Source organism: Hyperolius riggenbachi, chromosome 10 (genome assembly GCF_040937935.1).
Source record: "Hyperolius riggenbachi isolate aHypRig1 chromosome 10, aHypRig1.pri, whole genome shotgun sequence".
Lineage (NCBI taxonomy): Eukaryota > Metazoa > Chordata > Amphibia > Anura > Hyperoliidae > Hyperolius > Hyperolius riggenbachi.
In genome coordinates this window covers 186,368,525-186,388,599 of record NC_090655.1, presented here as the reverse complement: position 1 = coordinate 186,388,599, position 20,075 = coordinate 186,368,525, and the positions used below count along the sequence as shown (strand labels likewise).

At 42.0% G+C, this 20,075-nt stretch overlaps 1 protein-coding gene and 1 non-coding gene across 2 annotated transcripts in view; one reads left to right on the top strand and one right to left on the bottom strand.

Annotated features, from left to right (window-relative positions):
- The window catches only part of LRMDA (leucine rich melanocyte differentiation associated), a 1,235,169-nt gene that overhangs the window by 897,670 nt on the left and 317,424 nt on the right, over nucleotides 1–20,075 (bottom strand). The gene's annotated exons all lie outside the window — the stretch shown is intronic.
- TRNAT-GGU (transfer RNA threonine (anticodon GGU)) lies at nucleotides 8,609–8,682 on the top strand. Its single transcript has one exon. It is a non-coding gene; the product is annotated as a tRNA-Thr (tRNA).

Below are 20,075 nucleotides of genomic sequence, written 5' to 3'. Positions count from 1 at the left end.
TGGAAACAGGAGATGTCTGGCAGCAAAAGGCAGGAGGGCTTACTTGGATGCTGGGTCCAGAATCAATCCAGAGGCAGATGGAGGGATCCGGATGCTATGCACCAGTGGATTGGCTGGGCAACAGCTCCTGCTGCGAAAATGGTCAGCAACAGTGGCAGATGCTGCTGGAACCACAGAAACATCAGGAGAGGCAGGCCTGGAATCAGCAACAGAGCGGGCACTCAGACAGGCTGGAGTCGGCAACTTAGCAAGTAGACGTACTGAGCAGAAGTTGGCAGCAAATCGGGTTCGTAGACTAGCCAGGGTCGGTAACAGAGCGGGTAGTCGGACAAAGCAGAGTTCAGCAACGGATCGGGTTCTCATACTAGGCCATTTCATCAACAACAGAAAATCAGGGCAGACAGCAAGTCACGTCACGGGAGTACATAAGCTGCAATACTACAGCAACCTTCTGTTGTTACTCCTCCGTTTAAATAGGCCTCTTTCCGTGCAAACATGTACGCACATGATTGCGTAAGCGCGTAACTGTGTACGCATGTACGCGCAGACATCATCGCACATGCAGACGCCTGAGCCCTTTGACCCAGACGCCGTGCGTAAACCAACGCACGCCATTACGCACCACCAGGACAGAGGCACGCAACAGCGCACGCAGACACGCGCATGGACACGTGTGAGTAGCCGCCATTACGGAGCATGTAAGTGACCGTGACGAAGACAAGCATTAACCTCACTAAAAATTGGCTTGCGGATAACTTTTGTTTATTTCCACGCCATTTTTTTTTCTGCAAGCCTGTCTGCAGGAAATTGCCCCCTCTTGCCGCTATTCATGAGCCGAAATCTATCTTCATAGCCACATATAGTAATTTGCGGCAAAGAAGGTAAAATTCGGCGCCCGCTAGGGGCCACTGCTGTGCACCCAAATTTCCCCATCATGACGCAAAATACCGCTTTTATTATAGGCGCCTATGGTGGTGCTGTTTTTACCGAAAGGGCTCCTGCACAAGGTACCAAACTACCCTGATACTTTAGGTATACATCATGTAACAGTAAATTTAATGGTTAACAAAATAGTATGTTTCTAGATATAAAATGTTAAAAGGAAAAAGCAAAGCAACTAATAAAAAACACTTGCAGTTCTCTCCTTTCAAAACTGTGGTGTGAAGGAGAAAGAGAATGTTGTATATTTTGTTTTGACAAAATTATTGATTTAAATCCGGCACAATAGTACAGTACTATTTAAAGGTCAGGGAAAGACAAATGAGTTTACACTTGAACAGTGCAAGCTTATCTGTCATGAAAGTGTAATGATGTCCTTATCCTGTGCTGTGCTCAGCACTACATATTTCACAGAGAAGTCGCAGCACACTTTCCTTCCCCTTATAGTCTCCTGTCCTAACAGAAGGTTGCTATGGGGAACAGAGACTAAAATTAACTGAAATACTGAGACTACTAATATTATTGAGATTTATTTTTCAGAACAAAAGGCAGAGGGCATACTAAAAAGAAATTATTAAGCTTAGTGCAGATAAATAACTGATATTAAAGAACCTCTTCAGTGTAAAATAAACGGATCTTCTTGTCAGAAAAAGTTATAATTACTTGTCAGGTAATCCCGCCCTTTGTACTTGAAGTTGTAGTCTGTGTACTGCTCTCGAGCGATAAAGGGATTGATTTTCCGGTGATAACTTCACAAATCCCTTTCTCGATTAGAGACAGATCAAACATGTTGGAAATAATCGCCCGATTCCTGCAGATCGGAAGGGAAATTGCATCATGTGTTCCCAGCATGTCTCTTCAAGGGGGCGGGGATACCTGCCGGAAGACGGCGGACACCAGGTTCTTTAAGTACATATTGATTTTTCATCCAATCTACTGCTAATCTACACAGCGTATGCCAAGCTTTTGTACTATGGCACATGACTTTGCAACAACTGCCCATGCTTGAATATATGCCCCATGCAATAATATTATCACTGCAATGGAGTGTTTTGTAATTTCATCTCTAGTAAATGATGTTTACAAGCAGCTAGGCTGGTGATGGTGCAAAAATAATTTAGACCCCAAAGGGTCCCAAATGCCATGGTGGGGGTTTAAAGAGTGCACTTTGAAATTATATTAATAGTTAAACATTTATTTACACTCCTTAAAAATCAGTATGGGAGAATGCATACAAAATTCCAAATACATGATGCAGGCTGCTTCATCAAAGGCAATGTCACAGCTTCAACAATCTCATCCAGTCCAAATCACTGCTCACTGGGATACACTGTATCTAAACCTCTCCTGGCCACATACCTGTGAGAAAACGCGGAAAAGCCGCCACGTGTGCTGACAGCAAGGCGGCTAATTCCGCGTCCAGCGCGGCAGTTTGCACACAGAGGCATGCGTCTGGTACTGGGAGTGAACGCGGAAAAGCCGCCGCATGTACTGATAGCGGGGCGGCTGGTTCCGCGTCCAGTGCGGCGGTTTGCACGCAGCAGCGTGCGGCTGGTGTGGCTGGGTCTGTTGGTTCACACAGATTCAGGAATACGCGCGCGCGCGCTGAGAGGCAGAACTTTTAAGATTGCCAAGAGGGGATCAGCTGACCAGGCTGGTCAGCTGACCTCAGAGCTAGTGGCTATTGGTTTATCACTTAGGGGTGGCGCCAGAGAGCGTTACTCTATATATATAGTTACGGCTGGACACTCACTAGTTGTCTGCCGTTGCGAACACTACGTGGAAGCACTCAGAACTTAGTCAGATCCAACAGTGTGTTTGAACCAGGAGGACCTGGGAATTCACACTGAGCCAGATTACTACTGTATTATTATTTGTGTTATACTTCAGACTAGTTCCAGGGTGTAGAGACCACGGACCTCACACCCAAGACTAGGGAACTTGTGTTATCATTCTGTTATACTTCAGACTAGTTCCAGGGTGTAGAGACCACGGACCTCACACCCAAGATTAGGGAACTTGTGTTATCATTCTGTTACATCAGACTAGTTCCAGGGTGTAGAGACCACGGACCTCACACCTAAGACTAGGCATTGTTTGATATCTGTTATGACCTATTGCTTTCCTGACTATCCCTCCACTCGCTGATTCGGTACCACGCATATCTGATTATCTGTTGCCAACCCTGCCTGTCTTGGATACCGAACCAGCCTTCTGTCTTTGTACTTTATTTGTCCGTGTGTTGCCGACCTGTCTTGCCCGACCTCGAGAGCTATCTCTCTCCTTTAGGAGATCCGTCTCCAGATCAGTTAGTGACATCCACCTTCAGGTGTCACTCACTCACTGGTACTTCCTACCTTCAGCCTGAGACTCCACCTCTTGGAAGATCTCAGGCTGCTGGAAGGTTCTCATGCTTCTCTAAAGAGCAGTGTTGCCCACACTGCCAAGGATCACCTGCTCATCAGGTGGATTACTCAAAGTTTATACTGTTGCACCAAACACTCACGATATATACAGGTGTCCAGAGGTTAGCACTATATCTGTATTATTGGTGATTTTGCAGATCATCAATAATCAGGTATATATCTGTATTCTTGGTGATACTGCAGATCACCAATGATCAGATTCTCTCTGTGTGCTGACACTGATCGTTACAATACCGTATGTACTTGCATATAAGCTGAATCTTTTAGACAAAAAAGGTGTCCTAAAAGTTGGGAGTTGGGGTCGGCCTATATGCTAGTCATGAACGTAGTGACCAACCCTCCTCCCCCCGAGTGCAACACCCACAGCAATATAAAAAAAAATGCTATTCACTGACGGCCACTTGACCCACCCCCCCTCCCCAGTGATGTGCTCAGTGCTGTGGGCACAATTGGGTGGCCATTTAACCCCCCCCCCCCCCCCGTGCACCACTAGTCAAGAATGTCTGGCAGCTTTGAAGTGTCCGCTGCGTCTCTCTCTTCCCGAGTGTCTCCGCAGACATATGCAAAGTAGTGCGGCTTATTTTGCCTGTCGCTTTTTTATATTGCTGTGGGTGCTGCACTTGGGGGTCACTATTGGGGGGGCCATGCGGCCATCAGAACATAACTTTTTCTTTTATAATCTAGTGGTGGCTGCATCGGGAGGGAAAGGCACTAATGACTATCCTGAAGTCCATAAATGCACCCTCTGCCCTCATATTCTGCAAAAGCCTGCAATAAATTCAGAAAGTGAAGCGCTCTTTTAATGATTCCAGTTTGTGTTTCTGCAATGCTTTTAACAAAGCATTTTTTTGAGTCTTGATTATTATTTTCATCTGCACCAATCCAACATCATTTCCTACCCTCAGGTTTTTCTATCAGTGAAATGGTGGAAACGGTGGTGGGGGGGCAGCTTATACTCAAGTATATACAGTATATACAGCGCCACGGAATATGTTGTCGCTTTATAAATCAATAATAATAATAATACATATGTGCATCACCTAAATGGAGCTTCATCTATGAATCAGTCAGGGCAGTGTCACTTCTCTGTTCAGCTTGTCTGTTTATTCTCACGCTCAAGCATTCTACATGCTTCTTGTGGTGATGAATCTCAAAATCTTAGCACTAAATTAAATGGTAAGAAAGCTGTAGTTAATTTATTTTGCTGCTCTCTGCTCTTTATTTTTTTTTTTTTCACAATTCACGTTTATTAAAGAAAACATAGCGTACAGGTTGATGTCATACAAAAACATCTTGTATAGGTAGTAACAATGAAGATTACAGAGTAAGCGTTTGTGGCAAATTAAGAAAAACAGTGCAAGATAGAGTATTTTCTAACATTAAAGGTGTATGATGTGTGGTCTTGGTCTAAATAGATATCAAGATAAACATAGATTTACTATTGACCTGGTCCCGAAGTAAGTTTACCCTAGTAGGATATGCTGAAAGGGCTATATTATCTAACCATGTACCAGTGCTCTGCTCTTTATTTATTTGGCTTAATTTGCACTTTGCAAATTAAGCAAATTATGCTATGTGATTGATATGTGAATAGTACGTGCAGAGGAACATACTACTTAGTATTACTTAAAAATTAAACATTTTTAAAGTGTAACCAAAGTCATGCATACAACAGCAAAACAGATTTTTAAAAACCTAAATTGGCAGAAATGTTTGAAAAGTTTAAAACCTATTCCTTGCTTTCAGATTTTCTTAATAAAACTGCTGACTTCTATGTATCAGATATCTAGAGGAAATCCTTCTCTATTTCACTATTAACACTAGCAATTCCATGGATCAACTAAAGAATCACAGTGGTCAAATGAGGAACTTGTAACAGCAAATAGTGCTGATGTTTACATGTCTGTGCATGTATTCCAAATGACCCAATTTAAAATGACCTTTTCATTTTTTCAAAAATAATGAGGTGAGCATAGAGTTGTAAAACTTGACATGTTGGGGTTGATTAACTATAACAAATAGCGTTCCTTATAAGAGTTGGCATACCTTATCAGAGTTAACGGGCCTAATTCATCAAGCAGCGCTGCTAAAGCAGCGCAGCTTAATGAGCCGTAGTGCGCCCTATGCACACCTTACATAGCAGCGCTGGACACCATGTAAGGAGTATGCCTTCCTTAGTTACGCGCATTGCTTCCTTAGCAATGCACGTAACATTAACTGTGGGTGGCCCTGCTTCTGTGAAGTATTGCTACCGCGATACTTCAGTCGCGGTCGCTACTGTATTAATTTACATTGCTATGGTAAATTGCTATGTAAATTAACACAGTAGCTGCCGCGAGTGAAGTATCGCCATAGCGATACTTCACCGAACCAGGGCCACCCGCAGTTAATGTTACGCACATTGGTAAGGAAGCAATGCACGTAACTAAGGAAGGCACACTCCTTTCATTGCAGCGAGCACTGCTATGTAAGGCGTGCATAGGGCACACTGCGGCTCATTAAGCTGCGTTGCTTTAGCAGCGCTACTTGATGAATCAGGCCCATTATGCCTCATCAGAGTTAATAGGTTTGATTCATCAAGCAGCGCTGCTAAAGCCTGCTAATTGGCAATGACGAGAGCTCCACTCGTCCAGCCCTGAACCCCTGTGGGGCCAATCACTTTAAAGGACATTATCCCCACATTTTGATTGGCCCAATAGGCTTCCTGTCACTTGACAGGTAGCCTATTGGGCCAAGCGAAGTGCAGGGATAATGTCCTTTAAAGTGATTGGACACGCAGGGGCACAGGGCAGGACGAGAGGAGCTCTCTTCATTGCCAATTAGCAGGCATAAGTTTGTGGCGCTCTCTATGCTACTTGATAAGGCACACTAATCCTGATAAGGCACACTAACTCCGATAAGGCATGTTAACTCTGATAAGGCATGCGATTTGTTATAGTGACTCAACCCGTTTATTTGATTTAGCTGCAGAGCACATACACTCTCTCATTGTTAATATACATACAAGTGATGATAAACTGGTATGGAAAAGGGCATAAAGAAAGTAATTTATCTATAGTTACTGATTGCTCAGCAAAAGTTTTGTGTTATTCACCCTATTAAATTGAATAAGATTAAGGAGTAACCCTTTTAAAAAACAAAAGTTTGCCTTCTTAAAGCAGAGGGTATTTGCGATAATTCAGGTTGGAATGAGCATAAGATGTCTCCCACAATGCACCACTGCTGAATATGCAAATCATCCCTTGTTGTCCCTCTAAGCTAGCCACACCTCCAGAACAGTGTGAAGAGTTTTTCAGCATCCAGCAACTGCTTATCTTCAAGTCCCTGCAGTAAAACAATGACAGTGCCATCATATAATAACTGCTGTCAAGGTACACAAATTTCTCTTGCATTATCAGACTAAATGGAAAAATAGTAAAAGGGTCATATTAACCAACAACAACATGTCTACTTTCAGTGGCAAAATTGTAAAAAGTCTGTGTTACACATCCATTTTACCAAGAAAGCTGTAAAAAGCTTGTTATCAAAGCAGAAATGATGGTTTTGGCTTTGCAATGCTGCAGTAAAAAGCAATATTATAAGAACCTGGTATGTGACATAAAGCTTGAAGAACATTTGTTACAATGGAAAAATATATTTCAAGTGAGCTGACATAAATGTACTACTTTTAAGTGAATAGGGACATGCTGTCTTACAAGATACACATTTTCAACCAAAAAAAAATCTTACAGGTCAGCAGGAAACGTTTGACTGCTCAAATAAAGTAAAATTAAAGTGTAATTCCTCATTTGTTAAAATGTGCTACAACATACCAATGCTACACAGCTCATCTTGAAATGTAATGCTGCTAAAAATGATTTTCCCATTTCAATTTTTTTTGCTATAATTCTCTACAACTGCCAGGAATCTCAGGTTTTGCTGTGCACCTGTGGCAGTTATCTTCCGGAATGAGCAATTAGCTGCATAGTACAGGAAGCCTTGTTTATCCTGATATGCCATGTATCAAAGAGACTTCTTATTTTATCAGAATCCATTTATGTGCGTCATTTTCTTTTATCCAGTTTTTTTCTAGACAAGAATGAAATACTCAATTCTGCTCTTTTAAATGGATTTTTTAACCACTTGCCCTGGAAAGTGAGCACGTCACACGTGAGCAGTGCTTTACTGTGAGGACTTCCGCCAGATTATAGGCAAGTGGAGATACCTGACTTTGCTGTCTTTCCAGCAGCTTTTACAACCATAACTGGCATTTGCCTCTGTAAGGGAACTTTTACAAGAGCCTGAACAAATGTCTCTGATTCTTGCAGACAGGTGGGCGATTGTTCTCATGTCTCTTTTCAGTGCAATCCTCTTCCCATCTGTTATGAAGATCATGACAACGTTTAGCATTGAAGTAAATTCAGTACTGATGGTAGGCGAGTGAATATTTACTGTATAACCAGAGGGCTGCTAAAGACTTGTCTTGACCATTCAGGGAACCAGCTATAGTGAATCACACGTCTATTTTTTTGAATTTACAGTAATTATTAGAGATGGTCCGAACGGTTCGCCGGCGAACGGTTCCAGGCGAACTTTGGGTGGTTTGCGATCGCATGAGAACGCAAACTTTCCCAGAAGTTCGGTTCGCCCCCATAGTGCACCATTAGGGTCAACTTTGACCCTCTACATTACAGTCAGCAGGCACATTGTAGCCAATCAGGCTACACTATCTCCTGGAGCCACCCCACCCCTTATATAAGGCAGGCATCGCCGGCCATTACAGTCGTTCGTGTCCCTGCAGTAATTAGTGAAGGGAAAGCTGCTGGCAGACTCTCATAGGGAAAGATTAGTTAGGCTCTTGTAAGCTTGTTAGATTGCTCCTGGCTGATTCTTATTCCTAAAATAGCACCCCACAACAACTCTTTTGAGAGCTAATCTTGTTCTTGTGCTTTTTTTCACCTCCACCCTCCTCCTTCCTCCCTCCTCCCTTCCTCCCTCCTCCCTTCCTCCTTCCTCACTCCCTTCCTCCCTCCTCCTCTCTTGTCTTCTAGGGATCTTGTCTTCCAGGGATTTGTAGGATGTCAAAAGCCAGCTCACATACATTGGCCAGGAATCGAACCCAGGTCAGCTGCTTGGAAGGCAGCTATGCTCACCACTATACCACCAACGCTACATGCTGAAACTTCTTGGAGCAGACTTAATTCCTCCCTCCAAAAGACACACATACATCCCCATAAAATAATTCAACAGCAACTGCATGCACAGTCTCTGTGGCACAATTGGTTAACGCATACAGCTGGTAACCGAAAGGTTGGTGGTTCAAGCCCACCCAGGGACAGCCTTGCCTTTTGCATTCAACAGTTGTCCAAAGAGAACCCCATATAGTCATGTAGAATCATCTCTTTCTCTCTCTGGGCTTGAACCACCAACCTTTCGGTTAACAGCCGAACACGCTAACTGATTGCACCACAGAGACTGTGCACACAGTTGTTGCTAAAAGATTTTATGTGGATCCATGTGTGTCTTGTGAAGGAGAAAAAAAGTCTGCTCCAATAAGTTTAACGGCACTTTAAATAAAACCAGTATATATCAAATTTCTACATATATTTCTATGATCCTTTCATGATGACAAAGGCCAGAAAGAAGTAGGCAAAGGAGTGCCCATTTTTCCGTTCGGCTAAGAGGTCTCACTCACTTTTTCCTACAACGAAGTATCTGCTGTACAGCAGCAGAGTGGCGCAGCGGAAGAGTGCTGAGCCCATAACCCAGAGGTCGATGGATCAATCGGATGTGCTTTTTGTCCCTAGGCCTTATCAAAGGACTAGAGGACATGATCTGCGCATGGAGGAAAAACGTTTTAGCCATTTATTTAGGAAAGGGTTCTTTACAGGAAGTAGGTATGGCAAACTCTATACCTGCATTTAAAGGGGGCTTAGATGCTTTCCTTGCGTTGAAAGACATCCATGGCTACAATTACTAGGTAATGCCTAATGATGTTGATCCAGGGATTTTATCTAATTGCCATCTGGAGTCGGGAAGGAATTTTTTTCCCTTTTGGGGCTAATTGGACCATGCCTTGTAAGGGTTTTTCGCCTTCCTCTGGATCAACATGGATATGTGAGGGAGCAGGCTGGTGTTGTACTTTGTTCTCTGGTTGAACTCGATGGACTTATGTCTTTTTTCAACCCAAATAACTATGTAACATATGTAGTATAATTTTAACCAAGAAGGGCCAAAGACAGGGGCGTAACTAGGAATTGCCGGGCCCCCCTGCAGAAATTCTGAGCGCCCCCCTTCCCCGGGCCCGCTCAGGGCCGTTTTGGGGGGCTGGAGGGGTTGCAGCATGAGGGGAGAGCTTGGTAGCACGTCGGCGGGGAGGGGGGGAAGATCCCTCCCCCCCTCCCTCACCTCGGGCTCTCCCCTCTGCGCTTCCCTCCAGCATTGAACAGTGTGTGCGTCCAGGCGGCTGGCAGCGGCATATGCACATACCTTCCTTGCGTTCCACGGATGTTCCTCTCTCTAGTTTCTGACGTGACTTCCTGTATAAAGCAGTAGCGTCAGACACTAGAGGGAGAAACATCCACGCTGGAACGCAAGGAAGGTATGTGGATCTGCCGCTGCCAGCCGCCTGGACACACACACTGTTCAATGCTGGAGGGGAGAGCAGAGGGGAGAGGCCGAGGTGATGTGGGGACCATCCCCCTCCCCACCGACATGCTACCGCGCTCCCCCCTTATGCTGCTACACCTCCAGCCCCCAAAAACGGTGAGAGCAGGGGCTGCATCCCCTATTGTTACGCCCATGGCCAAAGAGTATATTTTTATGTGTTTTATAACTATGGGACTTGTCGTGAGAAAATAAGGAAGGGTGAAAAATGAAAAAAAAAGTATTTTCTGTGATTATGGCTATTTTTTCCCCATAAAATGACTATGAAATAAAAATATTACCAAAGAAAGCCTAGTCTGTACTGAAAAAAAAAATATAACACTAAGATGGTATAAGTAACTATAAAGTTACTGATGTATCAAAAGTGGCACAGCTAAAGTGTCAAAAATGTCAGTACCTTAATGCGAACTTGAACTCAGCACTTACTCTCTGCTCTAAAAGATACGCAACAGCATAATAACCTTTAAAAAAAATTCTTTGTAACAGCTTGTTACAAATCCTACAATAAATCTGCAGTGTTTCTAGTTCCTGCTTTCATAGAAGCAGACCTATTGTTAACATCTTGTGCTTTTAAATGAGCTTATCTGCCGTGGCAGTCAGCTGACACAGGGGAGAGATCAAATTACAACTTGTGATTAGACACAGATGAGGGGGAATTAAACAGGCTAAACTCTCTAAATACAAGATGTAGGAAAAAAAGTGTTTTTATCTCACATAAACATTATCTCACATAAACATTGGGTGCGCACTCACTGCCGTGCCTTGTATCCCATTTACCCACTTCTCTGCCTCTCAGATCTCGCACATGTGTGCCTGCGCCGCTTCACTACAGTCCTCAGCAGCGAGGTCTGAGTCAGGATAGGGCGTATTACCCAACATCAATGACACCCGGCGTATAAGACGACCCCGGACTTTTCATAAGATTTTCAAGGGTTAATAAGTAGTCTTGTATGCAAGAATATACAGTACCTATTTACCGCCGACCGGAATTTCAGTGGTAGCAGGGTGAATCATCATTCGCCTCACCCTGCATCTAACTGACTGGGCAGCGAATACATACATACTCCACTCCTGGGCCCCTAATTCAATTACCTTTTCTCCAGAATTTTCTCACAGGAGAGGTTTTCACACCTTAGCAATAAAATGCATTTTAAGCCCCCAGCAAGCAAAAAAATACTGGAAATAAGTTTGATATTACTTTCTTAGTTACTTTTTAGCACTTTTTTGAATGCCCGGTGCTGAAAAGTTATTATGTAGATAAGGGCAGATTTTAGTGTTCAATGGAGATCAGCTGATCTTTCCAGAGGAGACAAAAAGGGAGAGAGAGGCACCAGAAGCACCTACTGGTGTAGTACATCAAGGTGAGACTCAAAATATTTTTTTCTTTTATGAGTATTCTCACAAAGGTGGGTTGCAAGACTCGCAACCAAAGTGTGAAGGCAGGTGAGGAAAACTCATGCTCACGCGGGTTCTTTTGATCTTCACTTGTGTGGTTTGCACTCCAGAAAAAATAGCGGGTGTAAGCTCAAAGAGCTAGATGCATCTGACAGCCCCTTGCATGGGGTAGGGGCATGTGGACTATATTGGGTACAGAAGGAGGCGCTCCAAAATAATGTGGGTAACAAAAATAAATAAATGGCTTACCTCAGAAAGGAGAGGAGACAAGAAGAAATGATTTGGAAAAAAAAAACTTTTATTAAAACCAGATAATTGAATGATGATAGTGCGTTTCATGGAATACAGTCCGCTTCTTCAGATTAAATAAAAAGTGTCTTATTCAACTTAGTAACAAGCCAGGAGCGCCTATATCTGTGATGTAGATAACATATTATAAGACAAGTTTGCTTAAAAAATGGGCATACACTCCTTTTACCCCTTTTCTGATATGCATGCTTTGTTCACAGTCTATAGGAAAATATATTAGAAGCAGAAGTCAGCAGGACAGCCAGGCAATGTGCATTGTTTAAATGGACCCTGAACTCAGGCTATAACCGCAACTTGCACTTAACCACTTGAGGACCCCAGGCTTACACCCCCCCCCCCCCCCCCCAGTAACCAGGCAATTTCTAACAATTCTGCACTCTGCAGTTTTAACAGTTCTCTGCACAGCCATACAACTTACCACACAACTTATCACACAAATGAATCTTACCTCCTTTTCTTTTCAGTAGTTGGGCTTTCTTTTTTCTTCTTCTTTTTTTTTATTTATATTGTTCCACTCCCTCCCCCCTTTACCTCCTAAATTGGCCCTGGACAGCGATCCGTCCACTTCCTCTCCTCTCATAGACATCATAGGCCTGGGAGACCTCTTGGGCTACAGGGGGCTGGAGGAAGCCCCAGGTAAGTCCAAATTGCGGTTTTAGCCTGAGCCTTAAAAGGTCTCTTTAAAATGAAATAAATATGTCATCCTTCAAATGTCTCTCTCCTCAAATTCCTTTTAACCATTTAGATGAAAAAGTCAAAATTGTCATAACATGGGCTTACCTTTTCACCTGATTAAATGTACTACAGTAAAAATATTGAAGTCTCGCAGAAATATATCTTGTCACTTTCAAAATGTGACTAAGTAACCCTTGGTATCAGCATATCCACATTAAACAGCACACAGAATCAGTCGCTGCTAATAATTTCTTACAGTGAACAAAATCTAATAGCCAATCAATACTGTAAAATGATAATTTCCTTACATGGGGTAATTCATCACATTTTATTGATTATAGTTACACAATAAATGGTGTTGCAAAAAGGATTGTCTATATTGTCCTATAACTGTAAGCCAGATTACAGAGGAATGCACATTGCTACATGTAGTGAATGTATTCTTTAAGGTTCGATTCATGATGTTTCATATATCAATGTCCAGTCGGGTAACGGAGAGCCTCAGGGTCTGATGCAAAGCATCAGTTTGAAACCACTTTATAAACTGACAGTTCTAGAGTAAAAAGCCTCAGAGGGAATCTATCACAAATGAAAACGGCGTGCAGTCACAAGTCATAGACGTTATTCTTACATACACACAAGATATATATATATATATGTATATATATATATATATATATATATATATATATATATATATATATATATATATATATATGTATGTATGTATGTATATATATATATATATATATATATATATATATATATATATATATATATATATATATATATATACAGTGGTGTGAAAAACTATTTGCCCCCTTCCTGATTTCTTATTCTCTTGCATGTTTGTCACACTTAAAAGTTTCTGCTCATCAAAAACTGTTAACTATTAGTCAAAGATAACATAATTGAACACAAAATGCAGTTTTAAATGATTTTTTTTATTATTTAGTGAGAAAAAACCCTCAAAACCTACATGGCCCTGTGTGAAAAAGAAATTGCCCCCTGATTCTAATAACTGGTTGGGCCACCCTTAGCAGCAATAACTGCAATCAAGCGTTTGCGATAACTTGCAACGAGTCTTTTACGGCGCTCTGGAGGAATTTTGGCCCACTCCATCTTTGCAGAATTGTTGAAATTCAGCTTTATTTGAGGGTTTTCTAGCATGAACCACCTTTTTAAGGTCATGCCACAACATCTCAATAGGATTCAGGTCAGGACTTTGACTAGGCCTCTCCAAAGTCTTCATTTTGTTTTTCTTCAGCCATTCAGAGGTGAATTTGCTGGTGTGTTTTGGGTCATTGTCCTGCTGCAGCACCCAAGATCGCTTCAGCTTGAGTTGACGAACAGATGGCCGGACATTCTCCTTCAGGATTTTTTGGCAGACAGTAGAATTCATGGTTCCATCTATCACAGCATGCCTTCCAGGTCCTGAAGCATCAAAACAACCCCAGACCATCACACTACCACAACCATATTTTACTGTTGGTATGATGTTCTTCTGCTGAAATGCTGTGTTACTTCTACGCCAGATGTAACGGGACACGCACCTTCCAAAAAGTTCAACTTTTGTCTCGTCGGTCCACAAGGTATTTTCCCAAAAGTCTTGGCAATCATTGAGATGTATTTTTAGCAAAATTGAGACGAGCTTTAATGTTCTTTTTGCTTAAAAGTGGTTTGCGTTTTGATATCTTCCATGCAGGCCGTTTTTGCCCAGCCTCTTTCTTATGGTGGAGTCGTGAACACTGACCTTAATTGAGGCAAGTGAGGCCTGCAGTTCTTTAGATGTTGTCCTTAGGTCTTTTGTGGAATCTCGGATGAGTTTTCTCTGCGCTCTTGGGGTAATTTTGGTCGGCCGGCCACTCCTGGGAAGGTTCATCACTGTTCCATGTGTTTGCCATTTGTGGATAATGGCTCTCACTGTGGTTCGCTGGAGTCCCAAAGCTTTAGAAATGGCTTTATAACCTTTACCAGACTGATAGATTTCAATTACAGTACTTTTGTTCTCATTTGTTCCTGAATTTCTTTGGATCTTGGCATGATGTCTAGCTTTTGAGGTGCTTTTGGTCTACTTCTCTGTGTCAGAAAGCTCCTATTTAAGTGATTTCTTGATTGAAACAGGTGTGGCAGTAATCAGGCCTGGGGGTGACTACAGAAATTGAACTCAGGTGTAATAAACCACCTTTAAGTTATTTTTTAACAAGGGGGGGGCAATCACTTTTTCACACAGGGCCATGTAGATTTGGAGTTTTTTTTTCTCACTAAATAATAAAAACCATCGTTTAAAACTGCATTTTGTGTTCAATTAGGTTATCTTTGACTAATAGTTAACGGTTTTTGATGAGCAGAAACATTTAAGTGTGACAAACATGCAAAAGAATAAGAAATCAGGAAGGGGGCAAATAGTTTTTCACACCACTGTATTTGCACCAAAGCTGGGTTCCCTTTCCAAGCGTTTGTGGAGGGTTTCCGCAGTGTCAGCGCACATGTTGTGCGCTGACCTCGGAGATAATTCCACATTCGTTACAATATGTTCCAATTTAAAATGATTGCTTTAAGAGAAGGCAATTGGTTTGCCAAATGCAATAAGTGTCAACAGAAGACAACCTTGCTGAAGAAGAACGTCTAAATATTTGTGTAAAAAACACAAGATGCAATGCACTGGAGAGAAAAGGGAAACCAGATTAGAACTTTCCAGGCAACATCTAAAAATCCTACCAAGTCAGGGTTGCCATCAGGAGGATATATGAATTACTCCTGTACCAGGGCCCAGTGGAATGGTTTATTTTTGGGCACTTGAGCAGAAAGGACATTCATATTTATGTAACCTATGATTACAATTTATGCCACTCCGCCTTTCAGCTCCACCTCTTCGTCAGTCCCTATGTGCATTGTCCCACTAACTTTTGTACCTGATAAGTTAATATTTTATATTTTTATTGTAATTTATTTATACATGTTAATCAGTTTACCTCCTAGTCATATTTTTTCCAAGCTAAATAAGCCCAGTTTGTCCAACCGTTCTTGGTGATACCTTCCATTCCCTTGATTAATTAAGTTAGCCATCTTTGTACCTGTTTTAGTACGTCAATGCCCTTCCCATAGCGTGATGCATAAAAATGCACTCTCCCATAAGTGGCCTCACAAATGATTAATACAGAGGGAGTAGAATACTGACATCACATGATTTTATTCTGCTGCTATGGTTGCTTAACTGATTAACAAGTATTTTCAAGTCCTTCTCCAAGTCTGATGTTTGCAGCTGTATTCCGTTTTTTTCCATGTGGTGCTCTAGTGTTTCCATGATCAAGGTGCTTAACCTTACATTTATCAAATTTAAATTTCATCTGCCTGCTCATATGGCCAGTATTTTAACATGTTGTATTATCTTGGGTGAACCTTGTTGTAATTATTTTTGCTATTTATTGTATTTGGAATGGGGGCTTTGCAAGACTTACTCTCCCCTCAAAAGTTTTTCCCTTGGAGCGTGTCCACAGATCTACAGTATTTAAATACCCAATGAGAGATGGGTCAGACTCTCCATGGATATTTATTGGGCATTAGTAACCTTGATTTGTGAATACTGGATAACTTTACTGAACAATCATTTTTGTTCTAAAACTTCATTTAACGGCTACCATTGTTTCAGGTTATACAGTTATCACCGATATTGTTGGCACCCCAGAAATGTTTACAGAAAATCAAGTATTTTTCACAGAAAAGTATTGCAGTAACACATTTTGCTATACACATGTTTATTCCCTTTGTGTGTATTGGAACAAAACAAAAAAGGGAGGAAAAAAGCAAATTGGACATAATGTCACACAAAACTCACAAAATGAGCTGGACAAAATTATTGGCACCCTTAAAGAGAATCTGTATTGTTAAAATCGCACAAAAGTAAACATACCAGTGCGTTAGGGGACATCTCCTATTCCCCTCTGTCACAATTTCGCCGCTCCCCGCCGCATTAAAAGTGGTTAAAAACAGTTTTAAAAAGTTTTTTTATAAACAAACAAAATGGCCACCAAAACAGGAAGTAGGTTGATGTACAGTATGTCCACACATAGAAAATACATCCATACACAAGCAGGCTGTATACAGCATTCCTTTTGAATCTCAAGAGATCATTTGTGTGTTTCTTTCCCCCCTGAGGGGGGAGTGCATAGCAGAACCACAACACTGAAGAACTTGGCAGCCTTCCAGACACAGGCTGACAAGTCTGACAAGGGAAAGATACATTGATTTATAACAGAGACTGTGATAGTACAAAGTGCTGCAGTAAGCCAGAACACATTAGAATAGCTTTTGGAACTTGTAGGATGATAAAAAACAGGATGCAATTTTTGTTACGGAGTCTCTTTAACTAAATTTTTGCTTGCACAATCTTTGGGAAAAATAACTGAAATCAGTCACTTCCTATAACAATTGATAAGCTTCTTACACCTCTCACCCGGAATTTTGTACCAATCTTGCAAACTGCTCCAGGTCTCTCTTATTGGAAGGGCACCTTCCAACAGCAATTTGAAGATCTCTCCAAAGGTGTTCAATGGGATTTAGATTTGGACTCATTGGGCATGATTCACAAAACTTTTTTTTATCAGTTTTCCTCTGTTTTCACCTTATCTATGTTGCAGTTTTAAGGCCACAAAGAGCAAAAATATAATATAATTAAGGCAATAAAAGTAATATTTAAATTGCATTAATCAGGAACAACTTACTTTGAGTGATTATTTTGCTTTTAAATGTGCTGAAATGTTATTTTTTATCAATTAGGTGATAAATAAGTCATTTTTTTTTATTTTGTGAATAGAGCCCAATGCTGGCCACTTCAGAACTCTCCAGCACTTTGTTGCCATCCATTTCTGAGTGCTTTTTGACGTATGCTTGGGGTCATTGTCCTGCCGGAAGACACAAGATCTCGATCGCAAACCCAGATTTCTGACACTGGGCTCTACAGTGCGACCCAAAATCCTTTGGTAATCCTTAGATTTCATGATGCCCTGCACACATTCAAGGCACCCAGTGCCAGAGGCGGCAAAACAACCCAAAAACATAATTGAACCTCCACCATATTTCACTGTAGGTACTGTGTTCTTTTCTTTGTAGGCCTCATTCCGTTTTCGGTAAAGAGTAGTCTCATCTGTCCACAAGACATTTTCCCAGAAGGATTTTGGCTTACTCAAGTACATTTTGGCAAACTGTAGTCTTGCTTTTCATGTTTCTGTGTCAGCAGTGGGGTCCTCCTGGGTCTCCTGCCATAGCGTTTCATTTCATTTAAAGCGTACCCAAACCAAACATTTTTTTAATTCAAAATATTTAGTTGCACCACTCTGACACATACGAAGATAAATAAACACTCCTTCAAGCCTATGAGCATTTCATTGCATGCTTTTCACCCTTCTCTTTTCATAACTAGGGCTATATAGGTGGCAGCCATTACTTCTGAGCTTAGTAGGAGGGTTTAGATCATGGGTGTGCTTGTTATCAGCTACAATCCCTCACAGGGGCGTTGTCTATGTGAAATCTCACACAGGTACCGGACAGGCACAGTACACTGCGTGCGCTCACGTAGGTGGGTGGGTGCACTGAAGTCAACAACAGGTAGGTATATGCAGTGATGGGTATTACAATGTGCACCTGTCACACACAGACAGGTACCGGACAGGTACAGTGACACTGCGTGCGCTCACGTAGGTAGGTGGGTGCACTGAAGGGAACAACAGGTAGGTATATGCAGTGATGGGTATTACAATGTGCACCTGGCACAGTAGTAATTACCACCAAGGGGCCAAAGGCCTGCTGCGACTGACTGACAGGGCTGTATATAATGCAAGTGGGCCACACACAAAAAAAAAATAGATCACAAGAACAAGATTAGCTCTCAAAAGAGCTGTTGAGGGGTGCTTTTTTTTAGCAATAAGAATCAGAAAGGAGCAAGCTAACAAGCCTACAAGGGCCTAACTAAGCTTTCCCTATATCTCTCTCTGCAGCAGCTCTCCCTTCCCTAATTACTGCAGGCACACCAGTAAGTGAAAATCCTGACGCTGCCTGCCTTTTATAAGGGGGGGGGGGCCTCCAGGAGGGAGTGTAGCCTGTTTGGCTACAATGTGCCTGCTGATTGTGATGTAGAGGGTCAAAGTTGACCCTCATGATGCACTATGGGGGCAAATCAAACTTCCAGTAAAGTTTGCGGTTCTCCGCGATCGCGTACCCCAGAAGTTAGCCGGCGAACCGTTTGGGCCATCTCTATTGGAGAATCCTTTAAATAGGCTTTTAATGAGAATCAGGATGTTTTTCATTGGTACACCTAGTGGACAGATGAGGAGTCCCAGTGGGAACTTTCAAAGGTGCTTCTGCTGGGGCTCAGGGAAGACAGAGACGAGGACAGCATGGACAACGGCAATCATGACGATTCCCCCCAGTGGTATAGGGTGACGTGCCACCAGTGCCTGGCATAAAACGAAGACGTCAGGTAAGTGCTGGTAGCCATGTGGCTCTTGTGGCAGATATCAAGTAACAGCAATGGGTGTGTGCACATCTACCGGTGGAACAAGGCAGCAGTGCCATGGTGCTGAAGGACAGCTCCATGACACAAATGCTTTACTACACATCATTTGGCATCAGTACTGGACGCAGGAGCATTGCTCAGTTGAATAGCTCCTTATGCTCGGACATCACTCAGGTAAAGCTGGCAATTGAATTTGTGGGTAAATTACCTCAAATTGCCCGTGGCTCAGGGCCTCATAGCAGCTGTGCGTTAGTTCTGTTGCAGGGCACTGTCTTCCTACACAGCCAAAGATTTAGACATGCCCCCAAAACAACAGCATAGTTTAGGTCATGTGACCACAAAAATAACCGAGGTAATAAGATACTCAGCAGACATTTTTATTATTTATTTATACAGAGCTTTGGCAATTGTACATCTCCCCTTTAAAAGTCCTATTGATCTAGACAATATGCTCTAACTGTTTATCTGCCCTACACTAGCAGATCATTAAAGAAGACTAGAAATGCATTCACTGCCGCGCAGCTACGTTTGTTGTCCAGATTACTGTTAACCAACCTTTCCAAATTCTTATCCCTCACGGCTTTTCTTCAAATGTACCAAACGTACTTAATCCACTGCGTAGAGGGCTTTGCTCCTGCCTAGAAGAAAAACTACACTGTTCTGTGCAAAATAATCTGCAGCTAAGTCATCAACTTGGGAGTGGAATATATATATATATATATATATATATATATATATATATATATATGTGTGTGTGTGTGTACATACATAAATGCTGTATATATTGTAGTACAACTTTGTTTTTTCCTTAATCAAATTACTGAAGTGGGATGTTGTTAATTGTAGACGCTGCTGTTAATCTAATTTTAAAAAAAAACAACCAAAATAAACTTGACTAAATTCTGAGGGGCTGGAGGCAGCCAAGACACACTCAGAAAAAAGCCAGCATCTTGCATTATTTCCTTTGTATTAGATGGCTCCTTTCATCCAAGAAATACGAGGCCCCAAATGAATTGTACTTTGCAGCGGCTTCCTCTTCTCATTGAGAGCAGTGCCAGAGCCAGGCTGTATGTTAATGAAAACAGTTTGATAAATGAGCCTCTGATATTTTGCACACATTTTTCTCTCTGAAGTGCTCTAAACTGATGTAGCTCACAGAGAATAAGGCGCAT